The 26,429-nt window shown below is 37.1% G+C and overlaps 1 protein-coding gene across 1 annotated transcript in view; it reads right to left on the reverse strand.

Moving 5' to 3' along the window:
* The window catches only part of LOC108575897 (putative polypeptide N-acetylgalactosaminyltransferase 9), a gene marked incomplete at its 3' end in the record, with an annotated part of 214,866 nt that overhangs the window by 42,162 nt on the left and 146,275 nt on the right, over window positions 1-26,429 (reverse strand). The window contains exon 3 of the mRNA XM_017938829.1: window positions 8,005-8,104. The remainder of the gene's footprint in view (window positions 1-8,004; window positions 8,105-26,429) is intronic.

Consider the following 26,429-nt stretch of genomic DNA (forward strand, 5'->3'; position numbering starts at 1 on the left):
TCCAAAAGGATTTAACTTTTTCACAGAAAAATACCTCAAAGAGCTTCAAATTTCTTTCACTAAAAACTGAAAATTCTCTAACTCAGAAATCCTAATTAAAATTTTACATAGAGCATCACTTTCCCACGATTTATCTTCAAAAATTTCTTATTCCCACTTTTAACTCTAAGAGAGTTTCATTTTTGCACACAAAGCTTCTTAGTGCAAAAAAAAAAAAAGAAAAACAAAAAGTCACGTTCGTATCGTAACCGACGAATCTCTATCCAGAAACCTTGACGAAAATGTTCCTCACGTTACAACTATTTCGCTTCTTCGACACGCGGAAGGAGTTTTCCGCACGCGGTCCGAATTCGAGGATTGTTATTTGACGTTTTAATGAAATGTACGGCGAGAATTTAATTAACCCTTAGCCGGTAATGAAGAAAGAGGGGCACACGTGCGGATTATACGTTTAATCTCGTCCCTCTCTGGCGGGACTCGTTGCCGCCTTGCTTTTCCTATTTCTCAGCGGCAACTCTTTTGTTTGCAACATGTCCGCGAAAACGCAAACCGTGCGACGCTCCGCCACCTGTCCCCGTGCGAGAACTTTTTCACGGTTGAAATACGACCGGCACTTTTTTTCTTCCAGACCGAGAATAATTACCGTGAATTATAGCGCGTACGCGTGTTAAGCGAGAAGGCCAACAGCGTTGTGGTACGTTGTCGCGAAAATTGAATGTTAGGATTTTTCACGGGGAAAATACGGAGCTTCGAAATCTGAGGGAAATTGTTTTGGAAGGTAGCAAGAAGAATGTACATTTTCTATTTATTTTTGATATTTTAGTTTTGGTAAATTTTGTCGTGTAAAAATAATTTGAAAAATGTAGCATTAGTTTGATGTATGTATTTCTAAGGTTAACGAGATATTCGTTTCTAATCGTTCGTTAACGAATTTCCATTTTTTGGGGGAAGCCTGTGAGAAGTAAGTTTTGGTTTTAATTAGAAGTACCATTTTTGAGGGAAATTTAGAAAATACTGAAGTATTAGAAAATACTTTCTTAAGTGAAAATAGAATATAACGATACATTATAAGGACAATTTTGGTACAGTTTATTGTAGGAATCGACGGAAAAATATTGAGGGACCCAACGGGAATCGAACCCGGGACCTTCGGCTTAGCAAGCCCAGGCTTTGCGCGCTACGCCAACTCCTCCCTCTCTGTTCTCTCGCGTCGGTTTCCTATTTGGGTATGGAGGCCCCGATTATTTAAAAAAATCTTGAAAATGAATCTATCGAGTGCCAAAAATTAAATATCTACATTACACTCTTATTTTGTGATTTTTACTGACTTATTGTTCCTCTGTTACTCTTGCAAACGTAATCGAACACGGTACTGAAATTAACAAATAATCTTGCTGTATAAAAGTACAAAATATACACTTCCAATCATAACTTTCAGGACACCTGTTATATCCATACAGAAAGTATTACCTAATTTAAATTACATTTTACAATTTTCTTTTTTGAATTTTAATAATTTTATAATACTAAGTTTGATAATTTTATATTTTACAAAATTTCATAATTGAGTAGCTTCCTGAAAGGGAGACCTACAGGTCGATGGCTCATTTTAGTTTAATAATTTCATAATTTGCAAAATTTAATAATTGAATCAATCCTTTTTAATTAACTGCAATATGTTTACAAATCTTCCCTCCGAATTTCCTTTCAATATTCCATCAATAAAAGCACTTTTTATTGAACCGAGCCCAATTGATCTATAGACTAAACCAAGTCTTCTAATTTATTTGACTAAATTCACTATTTTACACTGTTTTGCCATTTTCAGAAAATTCTGCAATCTTATAAATTTACAATTATGCCCACTTATGTTAACTTCACTAAACATCCTAATAATTGCAAAGAAGAATTTCAATCCTGAAATATTCAACGATATCACACGAATGAACAAGAATGAAACGAATTACGATTATTTCAAGTCCTGAGCATTCATCACGTAAATAAGCAAAAAGAGAAACGAATTACAATTTTGACATTTGTCAAGGCTGATCAGCAAACGCGACGAAGGAATTGTTGGAACGAGCGCGATGCAGCGCGCGGCGTTTCATTAATTTGGTGCGTATCACACACGGAAGCACAAGTTACCGAATGTCCCGTAGGGGATAACACGTGTCGTCTGCAAACAGTATACTCCTCACGGTGGGCGTATCGTGTACATATCACGCGAAACAACGCCGAAACACACGACTGATTGAAGACTATCAAAGTGCACACACGAATGCACCGCGAGCATGAAAGTGTAAACGATTACCGACGCACCGGGCAACTTTATGCAAATCCAAGTGACAACCGACAGCGGAACGATCGTGAAAACTTGCCAACATCCAGCCACTAAACTACTAAAACTATTACATAGCGTGCTCTATACTGAGTGCTGTAAAATATGATTATCGCCTGAGGCGACGATGATCGTGTTGCTGGACATTTCCTTTTAACTATACTGACTTATGAATAATGGGTTGAGTTAAAAATCGTGTATTTTGTGATGTTGTGTGAAATGAACGAATGATTTTTTTAGTGTGACAATAGAATTTTAATAGTGTAGTATTTTATTGAAATAAAAATATGCAAAAGTTTATGAAGAATATTCATGCATTCATTTTGTGATATTGTGTGAAAACTGTGAATGATTTTTTGAATGATACAGTAGAATTTTAACAGTGTGCTACTTTTTCAAATAAAAGTATGCAAATGTTTATGAATAAAAATCATGTATTCATTTTGTGATATTGTGTGAAAGATATGAATAATTTTTATAGTGGTGCATTAAGATTTTAATAGTGTGGTATTTTTTAAATTAAAAATATGCAAAAGTTTATGAAGAATATTCATGCATGCATTTTGTGATATTTTGTGAAGAGTATGAATAATTTTTTTAGTGATACAATAGAATTTTAATAGTGTGGTATTTTTTTCAATAAAAATATGCAAAGATTTATGAATAAAAATAGGAAAAGCGTTATTTTTAAGAGGGAAATTTAAATGATTATTTAAATTAACTTTCGGCGAACTTTTTATTTAGTATGATTATGCGAATAATATTTTTAAGTGCACATAGTGAATCATCGATCTTAAATTATAGTAGTCTAGTAACAACTTTTCGAGCTTAATTAGCGTCTTTCGAAAAAGAAAGAGTATACGATCACTCGTCTATCTTATTTTCAAATCTCAATGTTCCCAGTTTGACCGATATTTTTGTAGACAGTGACAGATTATTGCAAAATTGAAGCAACTAGACCACAAAAAATGTCGATTTACGTAGGATAAGTACGCTGATGATTATCGCGGATAAAAATCAAGCGCAAGAACCGATATTCGTCCGATGAAATTTGTCCCGAAAAAGGGTAATTAAATAGAGCTCATAAAACGGGAGCGGAAACTGATCAACGCCCCGTCTATTTCGCACAGTACGACTGATGAAAAATTCATAATTCAGCTAGATGTTGTGAAGGATTGGTTTTCGATGGTACGAGAAAAAGCGAGACGCGGAATCGGGAAATCAATTAATTAATAAAGAGATGAAAACGCGAGAAGAAATTTATGCGAAGGAAAGTGTGGCAAACTGCAATATGACTGTTCGTAAAAGCCAACAGAGAGCGAAACAAATGAAAAAAGAAACGAAAATGCAATTAAAAAAGGAACAAATCGATTCGTGTCACGGGAAAATTAATTTCCGTATTTTCAACCATTTTTTCACCGTGTTGAAAATGTCCGAAAAATTCTGTGATACATTTTATTTCACGTGAAATTTGACGGATTTCAATATTTGCTTTAATCTTCGTAAACAGCTTGTGCACAGTGTATTATGATAAATAGCTAAAAATAATTCTCAGTTACAGGAAAACGATAATCGAAGCTGACGTTTATTGCCAATGTTTATAGAATTTCTCGATAAATAATTAATCAAACGTGCATTCGGTTAATTAAAATAACAAAACCACACATTCCTTATTAACAATTTAAAATTGCCACCGAAATGCAAATCCGAAATCATATTTTTCTTCCAGTTAAACAATTTTGCGACACGAACAAATATTCCGCAATTTTCAGTAATATACATAAATCAGGAAAACGCAGCGATACAAAGAAAAATCAAACTTATCGCGTGAATCAACGAGCTTCGTGCTTAGCTTCTCCGGAAATGTCAAAGATAAGAAAGACAGAGGAGGGAAAAAGGGGTAGATAGGAACGAGGGAAACCTAGAAAATCGGTAAACCTCGTTTATGGAAAAAGGAGTGCAGAGAAGCCGGCCAAAAAGTTGATAAAGATAGGAGGAGGAGCACGACAAAAAGGAAAGGCGGCAAGCAAACAGAAAGTAAAGGGATCGCGGGATGTAAAAGGCGGACGTATTCGCGAAAAAGTCTCGCGTTTTTTCCCTTTCTCTTTCGCGCTCGTTTTCTGACCACGATGAGATTAAACACCGCCAGTGCTGCCGGCGAGATAAGTGAATTGAAAGTGACACTTGTTGTCGTAAATCATGGCTAAATTCTGCTGTTCATTCGTCGAGACGAATTTCAAACGCCCCTATCGAGATAGCGATCGACAGAAACGTCGCGAGGATGACCTAACCTGCGATCCTCTTTCAGTTGTGAGCTCGAGAATAACAAAAAGTTATCAACTTGTTAACAAATTATTCTGTTACGTAATTCTTTACGTGATTGAATACCCAATTCTAAAATACACAATTTAAAAAAAGAAGCTTCTTCCTAGACCCTCTAATTCCAGAGATATTCCAGATAATACATCTTCAAACCTCAGGTTTGAAGGCTTCTTTCACCCCATCAAAATGAACGATTGTTTATTGAAAAAAAAATCTTTTTTATTCCATTCTTTGTGTGATTGAATACCAAATTCTAAAACACATTATTCCTAGACCCTCTAATTCTAGAGATATTCCAGAAAATACATCTTCAAACCTCAGGTTTGAAGGCATTTTTGACCCCTTCAATATGGACGATTGCTTATAAAAAAAAATACGTATCGAATAATTTTCTGAGGTCTACAATATACCAAAGTTTCATCAAAATCAGAGTGTTTGAATTCCACAAGTTTCCTTGTATGAAAGAGTTTGATATGGTTTGAAGACATCCATATAGTGATGCTAACAAATAAGTTCCCTCAAATTCCTCATTCTGATACTCATTCCAATGTTATCAACACACTTTTTAGATATTAAAGACAAGTTTAACAACTTGTGCCATCATGCTCTTCAAACGACATCAAACAAAAATTTTGAAATCAATAAAAACGACTCACACGTGAGGAACGAATATTGGTACCAACTAATTTTAGCAAAGAATCTAAACAGAAAAATCTCACAAAGGCAACCCAAAACAAAATTTCCACAAATACGTCGTCAGAAGAGAAGAGGATTTTCAATTTACACCTGACTATCTAAAAAAAAAAAGAGGGAGAGACCGTCGAACGTCGACGCTATTTCTCACTCTTAAACCAGCAGACCCGGTTCGCTCGAATATTCTCATTGTCGCTGTCCGGCCATGAGAAATTTCCCATCAAACCCGCATTTACACCTCCAAACTGCGAGGCTGGATCCTTTAATAGCTTGGCTGGCTGCTCGAAGAAAAACCCGATTTCGCCGATGAAGCCCCGGCCGCGATTCTCTCCCCTTTGTTCCCGATTGAATGGTAGGCTCGATATCAATTGAAACGTTCCAGAGGAAGCAACTCCATCGGCTCGACCAACAGAAAATTTTTAATGAAAGTCGCCCGGCAGAGGTATGGGGACGGACGGAGTTGGAGAAACGGAATACGAATCTCTCTATGGAGAAAGAGAGAAAGAGTAATGGTGGATTCGTCGGAGAAAAGAAAGGTACAAATGCTGGTGTGTGTGTGTGTGTGGTGGGGGAGTGGTTGGCAGAGGGAAAGCGAGCCAGGGTAATCTCTGACATCTTGTTACAGCTCGGCATAAGAAAGAAGAAGCCAGAGGGGATGGAAAGGGCTGTGCAGAGACCTCTTCGTGGCCGCGTTCAATTAAAGCGTCACCTCGCGGAGGAAACTTTTATATGAATGGTTTTCATTACGTCGCGGACTTATTAAAGCCGTCTTCGTGCGGGCATTAATATCCCTCGTCCAGACGAGTTTTGTTATCAGGCCATCCCCCATTCAGCGGCGCACACGCTACTTCACGCGAACGGACCACCGCGATTCTATCGTTCGCGCAAATGACGAGTGCTGGCATTTTGTAACCCGGTTACGCGCGAATTTATGAAATATTCCGTTTTTTCTTTAAATATGCGTGAGTTTTTGTGTTTTTTAAAAGACGTGGACGCGTAAAAACATTCTGATGTGTTCATTCTGACTCTTTCAATTTTTTTTTAAAGGAATTAGTTGTAAATTAGTGAAATATCTGCTTGGAAAAAGTGGGTTTTCTTAAGTTTTTCATTATTTTACTTTTTTATGCATGTTAGACCTTTGTCTAAACGATTTTAATGAAACTGATGGAAAAATCCACGTTAAATCTTTGGGGCAAGAATTTCTTTTCAAAATGTCTAAGAATGAAATAACGTAATATTTATAGTAATTCTTTTGTTACGTGCGAATTGGTAAACTATTTTTTTTTTTTAAACATGCGTGAGTGTTTTGTACAGGACATGGGCACACGAGAGACTTTCTTTTTTCTATGTAGATACAATGTGAGGCAAGAATTGTTTTTCAAAATGTCCAAGAACGTTTTTATTTCTTGAGAATTGCTAAACTATTTTTCCTTCTCTGAAAACATACGTGGATTTTCTGTCAAAAAATGTGAACGTATAAGAATCTCTGAAAATCTTTTATTATTTTCTTTTTTTATGTAGATTAGTCTTCCGTTTAAACGAATTTAACGAAACTGAAGGAAAAATCTACAATTTGAGATACAAATTTTTTTTATGTACCTAGAAATGAAAGGACGTAATATTTAATTTATCCAAACGGATAGTTTTGAATAGCAGTAAATGTTTCAGAATATGAAACGAAACTAAAAAAAAATTTTCTTTTCTCTTAAAATTAGGCATAATTAATTTCCCTTCTTAAAAAATTAATTCGTTACTCATCCTTGCTGTCGTTTTCATAACTCTCTCTACTAAACTACCCTTTAAAAGCACTTCAAATTTTCGAAATGTATACGAACGCATGTTATACCACAAATTGCAATTTATCCAAATTTAGTAGATTACACATTTTTGAGAGAGTAATGGGCGTGCGATATTTGCACGAATTTCGCTCCGAGAAAAACGTAGGAACGGAATGTGAAGCAGTTGATAGACCAAATTTAAAAGTGAATTGTAATTCGTACAAATCAGCGGATTATTTATTTTTGATAGAGTAATATGCAGATTGCTCCATACACGAATTTCGTTCAGGGAAAAACGTGGGAATGGAATGTGAAGTAATTGATGGATTATATTTAAAAGCGAATTGTAATTTATACAAATTAGTGGACTGCTGATTTTTCGCAGAATATACACCTGTGTTTCCATTTTTTTAAATACGAATTTGCTGGGAAAGAATCGTGGGAGAGAAATATGAAATAATTGCTGGATTACGACCTGAAAGTACATTGGTGTTTTTATTCGTTGATCCTATCGACGCTTTGCTTTTTCATCTGCTACTATTTCAAATGAAACAAATTATTGCTAAAAATTTCCCAATATTCCATGTGAATATTTTTCGACAAATATAAAAACAGCGAATAAATTATATTAACCGTTACTTTGACCAATTGACTAAAATAATTTTGCTAATTAATTATATTTTTAACCCATTTTGTAACTAATTGTAACTACCATAATTTATTGTTTCAAAAATTCTCACTGCTATCAAAAATGCCAATGAATAAATATTATTTATGAAATATATTACATAATACAGTAATTTATTTTGAGGACAATAAATGGCAAAACCAGGGAAAAATAAACGTGCACAGTGAAAAATAAAATGAACTCACCGATATTGCTTTTTAAAATCCGCGTTGAAGCTAGTATATCCTTATTCACGTAAAGATTATTGTCTTGTTGTAACGAGCACTAAATATCCGACACTTTATTCTGCAACATAAAGAAAAAATTTCACGGTCAATATCTTTCCAATCACAATAAACGAAATTTATAGGCTAAGTTTTATTATTATAAATAAACCGTTGGATATATTCTCAAGAAGTAGCTATCGTTCCCAATAAAACAGCGGCTGTAAACATTTGACAGATGGATATTGTCGGAAAGAGCTGCGTAGATTTGATAATAAAGCATTCTTATCCACACTGGGTAGCGCCAGAGATGCATAAAACGTCACGTGCTATTTCATTTTTTAAGATTTAAACGGTCATAAACTACGATAGATAAAATATCTGTCGGCGTAACTCGCCTACGGAATACGCAGCAATATCCTGTAATCTTGCGTTCGCAAGCGTGTACGGTTAATCTTGAACGGCAATCGCTTATGGTTCGTACGAACATTTTACTACTTCCCCTTTCTTACAATCCTAAGTAGTCAATAAGAAACGGTCGGAGTGAACCGGTAACTTGATAGGGGGAATTTCGAATATTCCTACTTTCACGATTACTTGTCAGATGAAATTTAAATAACGCGACGTATACGACACTTGGCGTCGCGGACGAATTTATTCGTGTTCAGCCCTTTCGTGACCAGAATTGTGCAAAAATTGATATATCTGAGAGTAACGACGAAAAAGTGCCGAAAAGAATTTATTTGAAAATTTTACAATCGCTGGATAAATCAGAAATTTAGAAAAAGTAATAATTTCATCACGGAAGAATTTTTGAGAATTTTATTAATATCAGTTGAAAATTTGGCAACTTTTTTTGCATTTTAAATTTGCTGTAACTATATCTAAAATTTGAGGTAATTTTGCTTCTCTAGCTAACTTAATTTCTTAACGAAGATATAAAGAATACGCACCAGAAGAAAATAAGTAACTTTGCACATGTAAAAACACAGTTAACGTTCACCTAGATCGTCGGAAAATACGATAATAACGTAACTCGTTATAAAGTTGCGACGTTTGTACATCGACACATCACCGTGTGACGAGAAAGGTACTTAAAGTTGAACTTAACAATGGAGATTAATATTCAGGCTTAACAACCGCTCGAAACTTAATAAATAACTCACGAGTAACAGTAAGATCTTTAATCACACTTCCTAAAAAAAAAAAAGTAGAAGCATAATTGTAGCACAGTAAGCAGACATTCCCAAGCAACAATTCTAAGAGAAAAGAATGTAAAAAATTACTCCTCCGATTAAGAAAAAAATCAACCCACCAAAAACAGAGACCCAAATGTTTCTCCGCGTTAAACACACAAGAACGAAAATTCTCCCGGTAAAGCCTACGATGGAAAATAAATCTTGCCGACTAAAGAGCCGAGAAGAACGTGCGGTAAACATTTACGAGGGTATAAGCTCCGCTTGTATACACGAATTTCTTAACCCAAATTCCTCAAAGAAGCCCGAACAACAACCCAATTCATCCCGGAATAACATAACTTCCCTCCTACACCCGACTAGCCTACATCGCAAGAAAGCAGGCCTGTATACACCAGCTCGACCTTAACGCGACAGATTAATTTTTAAGCGCATAAATAACTCTCTGGCGCCATGGAAAGGCGACTCTGGCCGAACAATGGGGGTCGCTGCTCAGCTCGAGAAAGGGGAGAGCCTTTGAATCCTCGGCGTGCACGGATATTAAAACGGCGTTGGACGACGTCGAGGTTGGAAGCCCGTGTAAAATCGCGAAACTCTCCGCTTCGGTTTTCTCGTGCTGATACGACAAGTACGATGGTAAACGGTTTTTCGGTGAAACCAGGAGGGAAGGTGGTTGCGTATCGGAAGGATGGCCTCACTGGAATGGCAATTCCGTCAGCTGTGAGGACTTCTTGATTTCGCGGAGTGCTCGCCGTTTCTGCGGTTTCTTCGCGCGTGTAATGAAAAATTGCGGCCGCGTTCTCCCATCCCTTAAGTAAGCCCCGGCGGTTTCCTGCGGCCTCGTATAAAATGCACGCGCACGGCCACGTTTATAATTTCACGCTGGAAGAAGCTGGGAGAGGAAGGGAGAAGGGAGAGACAGCTGGACCGAGGGAGAGACTCGCGGCGCGAGGGTTGGATTTTGAGTAGCTGTTGTGGACTGTTCTACCCTCGAATGTTAGGTCTACCGGAAAGATCTGTCCGTTTTTGAGTTATACACCAATCCAAATTTCCGAATGTGCTCCGTGTTGTTGATATCAGAGACGCGCTCGTGTAGTCTGGACAAAGACTCTAACCGTCTCACTAGCACCCGCACGCACGGGCATCGCTCACGCCATAGACAAAGGAGCACCGAAGTCTCGAATCGTCATCTGAATCCACGAGAATCTCTCTCGTTACAACTCTCCGAAATGGTTCGTTGCGTTGAGTTGAGCTTTTCCGCAATCTCCGACTGTATAATGGTTTTAACAATGTCGTCGACGATCAGAGATGGTCTCCCAGAGCGTGGCTTGCCATTGAGGTCTAAATCGCCTACTTCATGCTTATTACGATGTATATCTACTTGTATTCTTCTTTAATAAATAGCGTTTATGTTAATATTACGTGTGTGTAGTAAGATTATTATATCCCTAATCTATTATATTACTCACACTGGATTCTTCACCTTCCAACTCTCCTACACAGTAGTTGTCCAAAGTTCATCTTTCTTAGACCCTTAAAAAGCCCTATTTTTCCATCCTCGAGTCACTCTCCGTATTGTCACCTGCGCGTCATATTCCGCCGGTTTTAATAAAGGTTCTTTTCTACGTAACGTCGATCTTCAATTGCTCCGATTTAAGTGTTACCCCAGTTACGAGAAACTGAGGCAAAACCGGGCACCACAGGACGATGCGATCGTAACACCGGGAATGGTAAATGTACAAACCCGGTAAAAGTTTGGAATCACCTGCCGATGTACATTAATGTTGAATCTACTACTAATTGTTTATATATTAGAAATTGGTATTGCGGAGATCAACTGTACTTTGCCTCGTTTCGGGTGATCTGAACGATAAGAAGTTCGTTGACAAATTTTTGTAATTGTTAATTGTAATTTTTGGAAATTTTCGTGCAACTTGTGACGCACAGTGATTCGAAACATTTGGCCGGTAGTGCAGTTACTACTAAAAATGTTTAGACACTATGAGTGTGCTTTTTTAGTGTGATTCTTTGGTTAATTATGAAAGGATCTTGCGTTGATGCTTTTTCTTAGTGAAATATGTTTTATTGTACTTAGGGATTGCGTATTGCTATGTATGAAGGAGAAAACGAACGAGAAAGTGTATTAATAGAAAGGCTAATGTACTAAATTATTAATTAGAAAATTCCACGGTGTACCTCATTTACTTTATGTCAATATTTTTCTTTGTCACAGGGTTTTCTAAAGTTGACAGTATCATAAATAGATTTGAAAGAAGACAATAAGAAGTTAGTAATATATTGTGAACATTGTCTTTAAAATTAGCTTTTTATAAAATTCTCATTCGGAGTATTTGATTAAATTTATAATTACGATTTCAATTTGTCTCAGAATTAATGTGACAAAGATTTCATTCGAGATATCGATAAAAATACATGCATTAGTATGAACATATTTGCAATTTGGTCTTAATTGATCACTTATTTTCAAAAAGCAGATATTTCAGTCAATTAAAAAAAAAACACACACAAACAAAAAATACTGTCATAAGCTAACGTAATGCAATCACACGAAAAACAGTTCTCAGAACGAATCAAAACATACTTAACTCAAAGTTAGTTGAAGTGCACGGCTCGAAGGTTGAAACGAAACTGCCCTACTTTTCTGATTCTTGTAACTCTGAATGGAGGGAATTCGAGGCACTATTGGTTCGACAAAGTTTTCGGCAAAGTTTCACACTGACCATAACAAATGTCCTTTTAAGAGCAACTAATTGTGGATTTCGGGAATTGTAAATGGTGAATTCCAGGAAACGACCGTGGTTGTGGTTAGCGTGTCGTCCAAGGGTAGCGTTTTATGACGTTGTTACGTGTTCTTAACGACTATGAGAAACAATGAATATATTGTTCGCATGATGGACTCGAAATCGCGTTATGATCCGAAGTCTGTATGATATAAGGCTTGGAGAGGTCTGAGGATTAAAGAATGGTTTATTTACTATGATTTTTATTTCTGTGTTATTGTTACTGGTATATTGTGATCAATGGTACTTTTGAAACACTTTGTGTGTTATTACTTATGACTTCAAGAATGCTCACTGAAGAATGATCATTTCCACCTTATTTAATTTTTGTGCAATTAGCACTTCGTATTTGAAGTGTTTATAATTTATATGGAATTTATGACACAATCCTCATCTATGGATAACCTAATTCACAATTATGGAAAGAAAGAAGGTTAAAATTGAAAGCAATTAACTTCTAAAAAAATTATATCTAGGCATAAAAAATAATATTCTTCTTGAAGTACGCATACATTATGGTAAATATTTTGCAAAATATTTTACACTGAGAAAATAAATTACTTCCTCAAATTAACTTCATTTCTGAATAGTATCAAATGGTTCCTAATTTGAAAGAAATTTCCCAGTAAATGATTCCGAAAATTTGAAAGAAAGATCAGTAGGCTCTCAAATTTATTAGTTTATTAATCACTCGATATAATATTGTACAATATTAATGTATAATATTAACTATAATATTAATCACTCGATTTGACTAAAAGGGAACGATTGTTGCAATGCACATTCCAAAGTGAGTACACATTCCAAAGTGAGTACACATTCCAAAGTGAGTACACATTCCAATGTGAGTTCGCATTCCAAAGTGAGTTTACATTCCAAAAAATTCCATCCATGCATTCAATTCGACGCTATAGGAAAACGGAAATGCGAACACAGCTGCCCTTTCTCTCTCGCGTTGCTAATGTTCGTTGCTCGCTAGAATCCATCGACGATGTATCACGTTAGTGTAACGCGAGAAATATGCAAATTAGCAGATAGAAGGGGGACAATAAGTCTGAAAGTGAAGGCGAGCCAGCGTGTTTGGTTTTTCTTCTTCGAGGTGAGATGAAGAGAAATGCTAATTGCATGGTGTCGTAGCTTCTAATGACACTGTAAATTTCACTGTTTACGAGGTTTCGTTTCTGAATTTAGAACAGCCTCGCGACATCTTAACGAGGCTGCTCAAAGTTTCTATGTGGACAAAATTATAGACCTATGGCAAAGTGGAAAATTTATATACAACTTGAGATTCGTTCGAGATTACAAACAGGTTGTTGTTTGTCAAACTAAAAATGGCAGGCCTGTGTCAGTTTAAAATAAAAAAAAAAATTGCAAGAGCGTACCAAAGAGCAACAATTTTCTTGGAAACGAGGGAGATATTTGAGATCAAACTGAATCAAATGATCGACAATATTGTCAAGGTGTGTCACTGAAATTAATTAATTATGCAAGTCACTTGGAAGATACAAAGATACAAAATTTTGAAACTGGATCATCGCTTAATTCTGTCTATAAGTTGAACTACTTAATCAATTTAAATGACTGACATGTCAGTATTAAATTGAAACGAAAGATGTGTCACTGAAATTAATAAATTTGCAATTCAGTACAAAATTTCTCACGTTGTAAATATTTACATACAACAGTTGAATTTAGCAATTTTCCATCACCTCTAAAATTGCCAAAATAAAAAAAAAATGAATGTCGCTTAAAATCCTCTGAAAAAACACGAAGACCTAAACTTACTCACAACCTGTCCCATTTGACACCTCTTTTCTTCATTCTCCTATATTACAGAACCTCACAATATCCACAATTTCCCTCAAGAAACGCAGAAAATTCGCTAATTTCAACCAATTCCACGATCAGCCTAAACCAACCTATCTTACGCTCGATCTAAATTTCCTCAGAACCTATTTCATCCAACACCTCCTTTCTTCATCTTCGAATCCTCCAGCACCCCACAATATCCACCATTTCCCTCGAGGAATGTAGAAAACTGGCTATTCCAAGATATCTCACGATTTGCCAACTTCTCCTTTTCCAATCTCGAAAGTTTCCTTTCTCAAGTGTATCCAACGGAAACACCGACGCTTTCCACAATTACCACGCAGGAAACCGCGGGGAATCCCAAGAAAGCCGCCGAGGGACTTTAAAAACCGAACGGCGCGAAGAAAAGCGACCGGTTCACACGAACAATACCTCATACACCGCGTTGAACGTATCAGCGGGCAACGGTGAACCCGTTAATACGAGCAACTGGTGTAACTGGGCAAGAAAACGACAGCTTCTTGAAGTACCGTCGTGTCTCTACTGCAACACGGTGTTCGCGCACGAGGTAACACGGGGATGAGCCGGTTATTATATCCGTCTGCCCCCTTGGAATCGTTACAAGCATCCGCCGCTGCGACTGAATTACTCGTACGTGAGCCAGCTACCGTCTCTTCTTTCTTTTTCTCTTCTTCTTCGCCGACGTTTCTTCTGCACGTACCAAGGCGCACGTGAAATTTCAAAGAGGAACAACGAGGCTTTTGTGCCCGCGCCAGATAAGCCACGTAAAATTAAAAACTGTTCATTTTCTGCTACGATTTACTCGTCGCAAAGGCTTGTCATCCTTTTTCTTCGGCGCGCTGTCTGTAACCCCGGCTGGGCGTTACAGCAGGAGGAAAATGTGAAATTAAGTTTATTGCGTATGCACGAAATGGCCTGACCTCTTTTTCCAGACAGGAGTACGATGTATCTTTGAGAAAAAATTCCTTCCTTTGGTAACGCAAGGATGTAGTTTTTTTTGGTATTATCTATGATTTCTTTTGAGTAAAGAATCCTCGAGTAGAATATTGATAGTAGAATTTAATTTTGGAGGAAATAATAGTAAGAATGATATGAAAATAGTAAAATTTATTGCACGAATGGAGCAAACCTGTTAATTTGAATTTGCAAGAGATGGTAATTATTTTAAAATATTACCGTGGAACGGAAGATAGTAAAAAGGGAAGCACGATACCTTCATAAGTATGAAAATTTCTTGAACTCAGATTTAAAAAATATTTGACTTACGCACTGACATTTCTTTGGAAATTTTCAATACTTTAGACATGTGACGTCACTCAGCAATCATTCTTTCTTTCATACTGTCATCCAGTCTATCACAGTAAATTATTAAACTCAGAGTGGAGGAATTTTTGTTACAGACTGTATTTCTTATTTTGTGTAATATACAAAATCGCGAGCAATATAATTTTGCATCGTGGAGGAAAGAAGGCGTAAGAAGAGGCTTTGAGTTCATTCTTTTCGTCACGTTCCATTAAAATATTATTACTATTTGAGAAACGTCGAGGAGTAGTTTCTTCAGGTTGTTGCGTTATCATAATAACGCAATTTTGGAGGAGAAGAGAACGGAAGAAAAGCGTGATCGCGGGAAGTAGGTACGACTGTTTCATTTCAAACGCAGAGAAAGAGGTAGCTGTTGACATAACCGTGACAGTGAAATTTGAAATGCTATGTTACTATACGAATAGCAGGAACGGTTATTTTCTTCCCTTTATGAGAATATGGAGATGATCTGTCCTAAACTTAACAACTGCATTCCGTACAGAATATTTCCATTTTATCTAAATTTTATAGGTACTCAAAAGAAACGTAGTTCTAGCAGTGAAAGGAATTTCCATTTTCCGGGCACAGTCTATGAACAAATGTCCATTTCTTCATAAAACAGTTATTCTATGGAAGTCTATAACTTACTTTAACATGAAAAAAGTGACGTTCCAGTGTGTTCAAGCACAGAATCACACATTCCAATAATCACAAAATGTGCAATAATGTCACAGAGTGCTCAAAAATGTCAGGGAATGTTCAACAATGTCAGGGAATGTTCAATAATGTCACGGAATGTCCAACAATGTCAGGAAATATTCAATGATACCACGAAACGGTCAATGATACCACGGAATGTTCAATAATGTCACGGAATGTTCAGTAATGTCATGGAATGTTCGATGAAGCCACGGAATGTTCAATAATGTCACGGAATGTTCAGTAATGTCATGGAATGTTCAACGAAGCCACGGAATGTTGAATATTGTTATGGAATGTCCAATAATGTCACAGAATGTTCCATAATGTCACCAGAATCAACTAGATTCTCACTGTCCTGGTCCTTTTATACTTGTTCATCCGTCAAAAGGTTTGTCCTACTGAAAATGGAAAGAAGGTGGGAAAATTGTCCTGCCCAATGGAAAAGGCCAGGACGATTCAGGGGACCGTCAATTTTCATGCACGTCCGAAGAATAAAATTACAATACTAAGCTCTTAAAACCCAATTAAACGTTAGACATTCCTCCAAATCATAAAGTTAACTGCATACTAAGAAAATCAAACATTCGAATTCCTAAAAATAGCAAATACATCAACCGTATCGTTAACCTGGGACAATCCATTGCCCCGACACTCACCGTCCAACTAAAAATTCACTCCTCGAGGTGTCAGAAACATTTTCTTCTTAAAAACTGCACCCGAACAATAAACCAATTCCCCTCGGAATATACACTGTTCGATTCGAAAAGAACGAAACGGACAACAAGCACTCGGCGGACCAACAAACCCAAACCAATCGAAAAAAAAAAAAGCGGAAAGAAAAAAGGAACAGAGGGGAAAAAAGACTGTGAAATGAAGGGAAAAATAGGAGGAAAAAATGAGTCGGAATCCTGGGTGATATCGACGTTGTGCGGTTGTTTGTCGATTTTCAACTCCCCCCTCACGAATAGTATAAGCTTTGTTTTTAAGCTTGGCCGCCCTCTCACTCTTCCTTTCAATCTGACACACCGCAATTCCCTCTCTCTCTCTCTTTCGCTCCACGGTTCGGCGCGCGTTTCAAAGCGGATTTGCGGAGCGTGGCGTGCCGTTCGAACGTGATCCTAGCAATTTGTCGCAGCGGCGCATTCATCGCTGCAAATCAAACCGATTAACAGCGGGATCGGTCGACGTTGCTGGACCGGTCAGTCTCGACCTGCCAAACCGGTTACGTGCTAACGGTGCAAAGCCTTGTTATCCTGTTTTTTTTTTCTGTTCACTTTTTCTGCGTCTCAGGGGACGTCCAAGGTTCGGTTCCGACGAGGTAAATTCCAGGAGGGGGGGAAAATCGGCGAAGATCGAGGGAAACAAGAAGAGGTCGTGTATAGAAGAACGTTCGAATTCGTTTTCTACGCCTGGAAGAGGGGAGAGAGAGTTGGCCAATCGACCATGGAAAATCCTCTTTCCCGTGCTCTCCTTCCAAGTGATTTCGCTAATACTATTTGCGAGTTCATCGACGCTTCGCCCGATAGAAAGATCTTTCGTGCGACTTTTCAACGGAAGAAAATTAAAAGAGGGGAGGGCTGGGCTTTCGCGAGTGAAATGGAATTATTTTTCGCGATTGCCAGGGGTGGCGGCGGTTTTGATTCCGATGGGGTATTTGGCAGATTCCTCCGCCGATGGAAATATTGACGAGATGCTGATGGGTATCCGTGATGAAATGTGCTTAAAGGTGATCGATTTGGTATGGAGATTGAGATATTTGTGAAATAAGCGTTTTAGGTATTTGAACGAGTGGCTGTCTGAGGGAAATTTCTTTTTCCATGTTAATACTGAATTAGTGCGATTTTATTTACGTAAAAATTCTGAATTCAGAGCAATATGTCAGTTAGTCGCTTCCATTTTTCAAAATGGAAAATATAAAATTGACTTACATTAGCCGAAAGCAATTTGCAATCTTAACTCGAGCTGGACAAGTTTAAATTACACTTTCTGTGAGTGTGAGTAGACTATATAAATTAGTACAACTGAATTACATGAACATTCTGAATTGAGAGCAACATTTCAATTAATTGTATTCATCAATGAAAATAAAAAATATGAAATTGATTTACATTAGTTAAAAGCTATTTACATTCTTAACTCGAATTGAACAACTTCAAATCACATTTCCAGTAAGTGCAAGTGGACTAATAATAAATTAGTATAATTGAATTACAAAAAAATTCTGAATTGAGAGTAATGTTTCAATTAATTATTTTCCTCAATAATAATAAAAAAAAAATGTAAAACTGATTTACATTAATTAAAAGCAATTTGCATTCTTAACCCGAATTGAACAAGTTTAAATGACACTTTCGATAAACGTAACGTAAGTAACACCTACAAAAAGCAAAAAAAAAAAAGAAAAAATAGTAATCACTATTCAGTGCAATTTCTAACAAGTTAATTCGACAATCTTCCTCAAATGTTCGTCGCTTCTGCTTGACGAGCAATCAATTTCTCCAATGGCTCCATCAATTGTGCACTTTCGATCAGTTTCGAAATTCCTTGTCCACAATTACGCATGCCGCCATTACGTAAGCTTAATTACTATCCGTTACAAAATTTCTTACGACGTTTACTCATGCATGCTATTTCAACCGTTAAATCCTGTTTGCGAAACAGGGTAAAGAAGCCTTTCATTCGTTGACATTTACGCCGAATCGACACGCGTACAACCGAGGCAATTCTTCTAATCACTATGGTTAAGAAACGGCCGTGAATCGAAGAAGAAAAATCCAAACGTTTCGTTCACCACTGCAAACTCTCTCTCTCTCTCTCTGGCTCTCTTCCTCTCTCCCTGATTTTTTCCTTAGGACGTAAAATTGCACGTTCGATCGTCGAACGTATTCACAAGCCGCGGCAACGGTGAAAGAGTAAACGAGCGGATCTCTTAATCAAACTCGAACGTAAATTGCCCCCACTCTTGACGTTTATTTCAGCTGCATTATTAACGTTGCACACGAGCTGTTTGGATGTTTGCACGCAAAAAGCCGATTCGTTTGATACCCATCCAATGTGATTTGCGTACAAGTAGGCACTTCAACCGCAATCCTCTCCGCTGTTTGTCGTCATTGCAAATTGAAAATCGGCAAATTAAGCTCCGATTCGTGAACGCGTGTGTCACTCCCTTCCTCCCGCTCGCTCTTGTTTGATTGACGCACGAAAAAATTCGGCCTCCTCCAATTCCGCGGCTTGAATTTGAATTCCGAAAATAGAGCTAGATTACGGTTTAATTAGCGAAATATTTCCACATGACGTTCGATAAGGGAGGATTAAATCAGAGATGCTCCGTTGTGCCAAGGAAATATATCGTTTTCTTCTTTTCATGTACCGGCTGTTCGTTTAGTTCAGTTAGCGAAAGCTGTTCATCGTTTGAAATCATTATTGAGGAATGTTAATGAGTGTTTACGTTACGTTAAGCAATTGTTCTCTTTTTAGGATTATTTCTTGAATTTTTGGTTTTCTGAATATTGTGAAAATTATGAAAATATTACCGAATCCTTTTCTAACGAAAGTTCGTCGTTTGAAAGGTTAAGGAATGTTCTCTTTTCACTTAAATACTCTTTAAATTTTTCTTTTCTAGATATTGGGAAAATTTGAGAAGTATCAGGTGAAGGATAAATTTCTCTGAAATTCATTCCTAATTTGTGGAACACGAATGTATTCACAGCATCGTAGATCGTTCAATTATGAGTGTACACAATTCTTAAGGCCATTTTCCACTGCTGTTTGATTATTAAAAACCTTCAGTTAATTAATCTGCATGCGTAAACAATGTCTCGTGTCGTTTCATGTTTAAATGCATCAAGATGAAATTACGCAGAATTCTTATTCGCTGACACGCAGCTTTCAAACGGGCAGAATTGAAAAACGCGAAACAACCGTGAAGCGACAGACTTGAAACTGAAGGTTGCAGAGGAAAAATCAACAGAGTTTGAAAAATGTTTATATGAAATTATGATGCCATTACATTGCTTCCATGGATAATTGAAATATGGCAAGTCGTAATGGAGAACAGCCGAGAAGCAACTCACATTCGAGTAATTCTTCAATGGAATAATTGAAAGCTAATATTCCAGTAATTTCTGAGGAAGATAGCAAGTATCAGAGCAACCTTTAAAAAACATTTCCACTGGAAAAAGTACAAAAAATATCCGACTATCGGTGTTTCAAAGTTTACATTCTTTCTCTTGTAAAATTTCAGCTCTTCAACTCTGTTCGTTGTTCAACCGTATAAGCAGCATAATATTTACAAAGCTGCAAACTTTCCGACGTAAACTCAAAAAATTTCTCGTTATTTTTACCTAACATTCTCTTTTCTTTTCTTCGAACATTTTTTTCTCTCTTTCAATGGGAATAAAAAAAGCTAATTCAGAGGAACAGCGAGGGTGTATCTGTAGCTATTTCAGCTGAAACGAATCGATGCAACATTTCAATGATACGATTTTCCATTTCCACGTGTTGCATCGGTGAAATGAAACCAACGAGCTCACGATTTTCCATATGATTTCACCGAAAACCTCACCGTTTACTTTATCCGGCTGCCGATGTGTCTTGCGAAAGCTGAAAACGATCTTTTATCCCCCCACGGCGTCGAACGATATACGCGGGAGTCTACTAGAACACGACACGTTCGGTTTATCGTCTATCTTCCTCCCCCGTGACTCGAATCTGCGTTTACACGGTTAACCCATTAGGTTAATCCCGGTTGTAAATCCAGCCGTGAACCCGTGGCAACTGCATTTTTGCCCGATCGCCGCTCTGCAAGCCGATTCGTCTCGATCGACCATTGGAAAAACGTTTTAGGTCAATTATAATTGAAAGAAATGTTTGCATCAAGTGCATTGGGGAAAGAAATTAATACAGAGGGTAAGATTGTGTGCAGTAATTATCCTATTCGATTTTGTGAACGTGTGTCGGTGCAATTATAATTGAAAAAAGCTTGTATGGGGGTTTTTGGCGAAAGAAATTAATATAAAGTGCAGGACAATGCGTAAAAATTAACTCATTCAATTTTCAAACGTGTATCGGTGCAATTATAATTGAAAAAAGCTTGTATTAGGTGTATTGACGAAAGAAATAAATATAAAGTGTAGGAAAATGAGTAAAAATTAACCCATACAATTTTCCAAACGTGTATCGGTGCAATTATAATTGAAAAAAGCTTGTATTAGGTGTATTGACGAAAGAAATTAATATAAAATGTAAAATAGTGTGCAATAATTGATCTATTCAATTTTTGAAACGTGTATCGGTGCAATTATAATTGGAAAGAGGTTGTATTAAGTGCGTTTACAAGAGAAATTAATACGAAGTATAGGAAAATGTGTAGGATAATTCTTTTCATTACGATTGATGTTCGAGAGCGTGGTAAAGCAACCCAACTTAGAGCTACCAATGAATTGAACTACTTTCCGAGAAAGCAACATTGTACACTACTTCCCATATGTTTTATCACTTGTATTGTAAGATGAAATTGTCATCAAAAGAGGACACTGAGTATAAATGAGTGAAATAATGAAAGTATATGTTAATTGAAAATGGAAAGAGATTTGTGACGTGAATTAGGAAAATGTTATCAGAAAATGGTGTTGCTATAGTTTCAAACAAATTTTTGAATCATTAAAAAATTATGACAATGATGAAAACGAAATAATCATTTTCAACCCAAATCTACTAAAATCGCTACATTGGTTTAATTTACTATTAACAACAGTGAATTCAATTTTGCCTCAAAGAATACGAACGAAACGTAGTTAACTGAGAATCAAGTCGTAAAATTAATAAATAATTTATCAGAACAGCGGGAAGATGAATTTTAATAAAGGAAACCTCTCAGCCTATGAAATATTAAAATACCTTGCCTGTGAACTGAATCACTGTCACTTTTTCTTTCAAGCAAAGTAATCCCCTGCTTTAAGCAGCGTATACTAATTATAACGACAAAGAACTTAAAACAGGAGCATCGATTTGTCCTCGATTTCGTTTATTTTTAAATAAACGATGAGGCGGAAGAGAACACACAGGCCATTCCCTCATTATACAATCTTTCTGTGTGCCTTCGGCTTTAATTCTTACGGTGCAAAGTGCATCACGGTCAAAGGAAGCTTTTTAAGCGGTACAATACCGCTTAAAGAGTTTCCCCTCGTCAAGACAAAGATGAGAATTTAGCTTCCGTTAAAGGCTCTCTCTCTCTCTTTTCCTCTGCCATGCAATTACTTTTAAATTTTTAGTTTACATGAAGGCGACTTCAAACAGCGCTTGATCGAATTTCTCTGGAACCAATTTATCCAACGTTTGATCCACCAATTTTCTCGTTAGCCGGCCGACCTTCCAGCCTTTCTTTCCGGAAGTGATGTTACCCGTATTAGCACTTGCTAGTTCTTTCACGGAGTATTGCTCCCTCTTTATCCTAAAAAATTCTCTGCTCTTAAAGAAACTTCTCCGAGCTTGGAAAGATACTTACGCTAAAATTGAACGATAATACAATAGATAACCTTATTTTTTTCATACAAAAGGAATGAATTATTTAACTGGTAAAGGTTTCGGTGAAACTACCTTTGAGATTAGGTGTATGGAACGAAGTATGTTTAAAATAAAAATAATTACACTGGATAATATTGAATAATATTCATTTGTTGAAAGTGACCAATGTAAGATTGTATTATAAAATTCAACGTGTTCATTTGGGATGTACTATGTTACTTTTTAAATATCTTCAATTTTTTTTGTACTAATCAGATTTAATATTAATTTAAAAGTCAAGGAACTTAGAAGTTTTATGTTTTCTACATAAGAACAGAATTGGGTCAAAAAAGACCCAAAGGCCTTATGTTACTAACACGCCAATTTGAACCTAAGTAGGCAATATTCTTTCAAAATAATATTGAGGAAACATAAATTTCACAATAGTAAAAATTATTAAAAAAATAACAAAGACGATGGGTCAAAAAAGACCCGAGGACCGTAGTAGCATCAAATAACGAACGACTCAACTGAAATCAGACCAAACTCTACAAAATCAAGCTCCCTTAACATTAAGAAAAGAAATTTGACAGCAGCAAAAATTATTTAAAAAATAACAAAGACGATGGGTCAAAAAAGACCCGAGGACCGTAATAGCATCAAATAACGAACGATTCAACTAAAATCCGATCAAACTCCCAGAAAGTCAAGCTCCCTTTGAAACGATTCACATGAACAGTCCCAGCGTCGCTAAACTGCAGGACTAGCTAGTAAAACGTAAGACACTGTACCCGCAAGCGGCACGAGTCTCGAAACTTAAGCTTTTTACGAGGGCAGGTACCAGTAAACGCGGCAGGTTTAACAGACCGATACACCATCTCCGTTGGAATGACGAAACGCCGATAAGGGACGCAGCGAAACGAAAGTGTCGTTATTATTAAATAAGGCGTGAGGAAAGTGGAGGCGCGGCTAGTCGACGGTTATCACGACGGACGAGGAAGAGGAGATCATGCATAATTCAACGAAAACTTCGGCCCACATCGCGGGGGATAGTAGCCGAACAGCCGTGATATCGGTGCATCATGTCGCGTAGAATAACGGCACTCTGTCCTGTGCCTCTCGTCACGAGTTGCACACCCCGTAATCTTTACCGAGCCATTAACGTCCGACAACTTTTTACACGCCCGCCCAGAGAGCTCGATTCATGTTGCACCTATGCACTCTGTTGCAACTCGAGGCAGCTGAGATGCTCCGAGTGAGAATTGAAAGGGATTCGTTCACTACTGCCAACGTTTTTTATGAGCGAATTGTGTGTTATCGTTGATACTTGACTTTTTAGTGTGTAATCTGAAAATGTGGCGATTCAGTGTTGGATCACAGTGAAACATTTTTTGGTAACGTTTCGAATGATCCACCGATGGGTCATGCGAGCAAACGAGAGGATCGGTGAGTCATATCATATTGAATGTGTCGAGTTGAATTAAGCTGAATCAACTTGGTTCTAGTTGAATTCGAATTTGTGTTTAGCTACAGATGCAGTTTTGAGCTGAGGTGGAGTTTAGATACAGTTAGTGGTATTTAGTATTTGGACACTATTTAGAGCTGTATAACTTTTTTTAAATTGGACAAAATGATTTGAGTTTCTTGGAGAAGCTAGAAAAATTAGTTTATTAGACGACGTGTACCAAAAATTTTGAAAGAATTGAAATTTGCGGGAATCGCGAAGAAAATAGTAAGGGTCACTTTTTAGAGCTTCTCTATCTGAGCCTTGTTAATATTAGGACACTATTCAGGGCTGTATAACTTTTTTAAAATTGGACCAAATGATTTGAGTTTCTTGGAGAAGCTAGAAAAATTAGTTTATTAGACGACGTGTACCAAAAATTTTGAAAGAATTGAAATTTGTGAGAATCGCGAAGAAAATAGGAAAGGTCACTTTTGACAGCTTTTTTATCTGAACCTGTGATGCAAATTTAAAACATACGTTGTGCAGATCCATGTCAATTACACACAACCTGAAAATTCCATCGAAATCAGGATTTCAGAAATTAAGATACACATTATTGATCTTACGTCGAAAATCAAGCCAATAAGCACAGCAAGAAGGCAAAATTGTAAGGCAAGGACGAGCGAAACGTCGCGGAACATCGTCCCTTATCGCCACGACAATATCCACAAAGGGGAAACAAGGGTTGGACCGGGAATTACTCCGGATACAAATACGCTCTTGAACATTCGCCATAAGCAAGCGAAAGAGAGAGAGAGAGAGAGAGAGGGGAGAGGGAGAGAGTGCAAGCTCCGTTGGTGCTTGAAACTTAATCCTCCGCGTCGTCATAAGATAACGGCACTCGGCGGCGCATAAACTTCATTGTCCCTGTACTAAGCGGCCGTTGCAACGTCGTCTCGTTACACAGCTTCGAAATTCTCATTGTTTTCGTGGAGTCCCTGACGTCCGTGTGACGACACTGTCGCGTTGTCATCCCTTTTTCGGACGGGCTCTAATGTTCCAGATACGTAGGCACGATGATATCGCGATAAACGGATGCTGCTTTGACAGCCTTGAAATTCTCCTGAAATCGGGCCAAGAGCTTTCGAGAACTTTCTGTCACAACAACGGAATCGCCAGAAATTGGTTCGAAAAATTTGGAAAACGAAGAATACGATTGGCCAAATTGCTTATTGGCTCCTGAAAATTTGCTAAAGTTGGTGAAATATGAGGGGGTTAAAGTCATAGTGGTGTAAGTCACAATTTCCTTATTCAGAGAAACAGAAAATGTAATTAAAAATGATAAAATAAATTGCACAACGTCACATTTGGTACTGCATCGCATTCAATTTTATCAGAAAGCCTGTTTCAATTGAAACTTACTTAACTTGTCTTTTTAACAGTTTTGCATGTGTAGATTAGGACTTGCATCACTATGACTTAAACTTCATTAAACGATTTGTTAATTATTTTGATTAATTCCTTGCCTCATAACGAGTCAGACTCGTGGCAGAAATTCTGGTCAAGATGTGAGAAAAATAGTTGTATTATTAAGAAAAATTAACTTTAACTCTAATTTTCGTTTTAATTTGGAAGACTGAGGATTGCTAAATGTAATTAATCTGTAACAGATGAGCTTTCGTTACGTGATACAGTACTAAAACAGTAAATAGCTGTCACTTAGATGCATAGTCAGAAAGAAATCATAGGTTAATAGGTCAAATAGTGAAAATTGAAACAAGTAATAATAAAACTTTCATTTACAATTTTTAGAAGCGCGTATACTGGAGAATTTTGCGAAAGCGCAAATTTAACTTCAGAATGAAATATTAAAACACAAATTTCAATCAGAACCTTCAAACTTTCAATTAGAGTGAAATTTTCAATTCTGTTCAGAATTTCATTAATTCGAATTAAAATTAGAAATTGGACGACACATACTCTAAAATGTTTCATCTTAATTCTACAAAATTCTCCTTATGTCACACGCGTGCAGAAATCAATTAAACCCGAATTCAATTACACCGAATCAATTGCAAACTAATATCACACATACATCCCACTGTAATTCCTATTTATTTTTCACGTATCGAAACGGATCTAGCGAAAAATTTGTCACAAAACCAGCGGAAAACTAAGCAGCGTTATTTTTCCTCGTGAAAATTCTGTCCATAAATTGACGGTAAAGTTGAAAAATTATAAGGGAGCTGAAGCGCGAATGAATGATGACGTTGCATCGCGGACGAAAAAGATAGACCTTCGAAAACGCTGCTTGATTAATGCACGATCATAGGCGACGTAAGAAAGCAGGCCGAATACGAAGCTATCGAAGGTTTTAGAACGAGTGAACCGTGACAAAAGATAAGAATATGTAGATGTTCCATGGATACGTAAATCGCACGGTGAGAAAAACAAATGAAAAGTAGAGAATGAGTTTTAGGAAGGAGGGAGAAAAAAGGAAGGATTGGTAGGATGTATTTCTATTTTAAAGATGGTTTAAAACAGAACACAGTGATTAACGAGGTCCAGTATCATATCAAGCACACGCATAGTCGATACACGCACCTAGACTGAGCGATTCGTGAT

This window comes from Habropoda laboriosa, unplaced genomic scaffold (genome assembly GCF_001263275.1).
Source record: "Habropoda laboriosa isolate 0110345459 unplaced genomic scaffold, ASM126327v1 scaffold343, whole genome shotgun sequence".
Lineage (NCBI taxonomy): Eukaryota > Metazoa > Arthropoda > Insecta > Hymenoptera > Apidae > Habropoda > Habropoda laboriosa.